Source organism: Artemia franciscana, unplaced genomic scaffold, assembly GCF_032884065.1.
Source record: "Artemia franciscana unplaced genomic scaffold, ASM3288406v1 PGA_scaffold_169, whole genome shotgun sequence".
Classification (NCBI taxonomy): Eukaryota; Metazoa; Arthropoda; class Branchiopoda; order Anostraca; family Artemiidae; genus Artemia; species Artemia franciscana.
In genome coordinates this window covers 20,056-22,416 of record NW_027062639.1, presented here as the reverse complement: position 1 = coordinate 22,416, position 2,361 = coordinate 20,056, and the positions used below count along the sequence as shown (strand labels likewise).

Sequence of the window (2,361 nt, the reverse complement as noted above, 5' to 3'; positions counted from 1 at the left end):
AGTTTTTTAGCTTTTTTAGTTTTTTTATTAGTTTTTAGTTTTTTTTTTTAGTTTTTGCCTTTTTTTAGTTTTTTCATTTTTTTTTAGTTTTAGTTTTTTACCTTTTTTTAGTTTTTTTTTAGTTTTTTTTAGTTTTTTAGTTTTTTTTCTTTTTAGTTTTTTTTGTAGTTTTTACCTTTTTTAGTTTTTTTTCTTCTTTTGTATTAGTGTGAAATAATTCAGACGTCATATGCGGACAAACACGACGTCACTCGACAGACAGACAGACAGACATAACCCACAAGCAACTTATTTTTATATATATTTATTCATATTTTTTTAGTTTTCTTTTTCTCTTTTATTTTTCAGTTTTTTCCTTTTTTTAGTTTTTTTCTTTTTTAGTTTTTAGTTTTTTTTTAGTTTTTTACCTTTTTTTAGTTTTTTTAGTTTTTTAGCTTTTTTAGTTTTTTTATTAGTTTTTATTTTTTTGTAGTTTTTGCCTTTTTTTATTTTTTTCAGTTTTTTTTTAGTTATTAGATTTTTACCTTTTTTTAGTTTTTTTTTTAGTTTTTTAGCTTTTTTAGTTTTTTTTGTAGTTTTTACCTTTTTTGGTTTTTTTCTTCTTTTGTATTAGTGTGAAATAATTCAGACGTCATATGCGGACAAACATGACGTCACCTGATCCACGATCCACAGATCCACAGACAACTTATAGTTTTTTTTAGTTTTTTACCTTTTTTTAGTTTTTTTTAGTTTTTTTAGTTTTTTAGCTTTTTTAGTTTTTTTATTAGTTTTTATTTTTTTTGTAGTTTTTGCCTTTTTTTTATTTTTTTCAGTTTTTTTTTAGTTATTAGATTTTTACCTTTTTTTAGTTTTTTTTTAGTTTTTTAGCTTTTTTAGTTTTTTTTCTTTTTAGTTTTTTTTTGTAGTTTTTACCTTTTTTGGTTTTTTTCTTCTTTTGTATTAGTGTGAAATAATTCAGACGTCATATGCGGACAAACATGACGTCACCTGATCCACAGATCCACACACAGACAACTTATTTTTATATATCTATATATATATCTTCTATATATATAAAAATAAGTTGTCTGTCTGTGGATGGATGGGTCAGGTGACGTCACCTGAAAAAACTGGATCAGGTGACGTCAAAACTGAAAAAACTAAAAAAGGCAAAAACTACAAAAAAACTAAAAACTAATAAAAAAAATAAAAAAGCTAAAAAACTAAAAAAACTAAAAAAAGGCAAAAACTACAAAAAAAACTAAAAACTAATAAAAAAGCTAAAAAACTAAAAAAACTAAAAAAAGGCAAAAACTACAAAAAAAACTAAAAACTAATAAAAAAAAATAAAAAAGCTAAAAAACTAAAAAAACTAAAAAAACTAAAAAAAAGATAAAAAACTAAAAAAACTAAAAACTAAAAAAAAGGAAAAAAACTGAAAAATAAGCTAAAATAAAGGTAAAAACCAATAAAAAACTAAAAAAAAAACTGAAAAAACAAAAAAAAAGGCAAAAACTACAAAAAAAAACTAAAAACTAATAAAAAAAGTAAAAAAGCTAAAAAACTAAAAAAAACTAAAAAAACTAAAAAAGGTAAAAAACTAAAAAAAATAAAAAATAAAAAAAAACTAAAAAAAAGGAAAAAACTGAAAAATAAGCTAAAATAAAGGTAAAAACCAATAAAAAACTAAAAAGAAAAAAAGGAAAAAACTAAAAAAAATTTTCATCTAAAAAACTAAAAAAAACTAAAAAAGGTAAAAACTAAAAGAACTAAAAAAGAAAAAAATAAATGACGAAACTCAAAGGGAAAGCGACCAGGACAAAAGGAATGTTCGATTAGCAATCAACAAAGCACCGGGACACAGGGAGTATAAATGACGACCAGGGCATAAGTAAAAAAAAAAAACTATCTATATATATAAAAATAAGTTGTCTGTGGATCTGTGGATCGTGGATCAGGTGACGTCACCTGAAAAAACTGGATCAGGTGACGTCAAAACTGAAAAAACTAAAAAAAGGCAAAAACTACAAAAAAAACTAAAAACTAATAAAAAAAATACACCGGGATACAAATGACGACCGGGACACAGGGAATATAAATGACGACCGGGACACAGGGACACAACTACAACGGGGACACCGGGGGAAACAGGGGGATATAAATGACGACCGGGACAAAAAAACTAAAAAGAAAAAAAAAAATAAAAACTAATAAAAAAACTAAAAAATCTAAAAATCTAAATAAGCTAAAAAAGAAAAAAAGGAAAAAAATAAAGGAGAAAAACAAAACTAAAAAACGAATGTATATACAGACCGGGACACCGGGATACAAATGACGACCGGGACACAGGGAATATAAATGACGACCGGGACACAGGGA

At 24.2% G+C, this 2,361-nt stretch overlaps 1 long non-coding RNA gene across 1 annotated transcript; it reads right to left on the bottom strand.

Moving 5' to 3' along the window:
• Positions 1 to 286: 286 nt before the first annotated feature.
• On the bottom strand, positions 287 to 1,409 carry LOC136041361 (uncharacterized). The gene is made up of 2 exons (XR_010621009.1): positions 713 to 1,409; positions 287 to 407 (listed from the first exon to the last, which is right to left on the bottom strand). It is a non-coding gene; the product is annotated as an uncharacterized LOC136041361 (long non-coding RNA).
• Between the last annotated feature and the right edge of the window lie 952 nt (positions 1,410 to 2,361).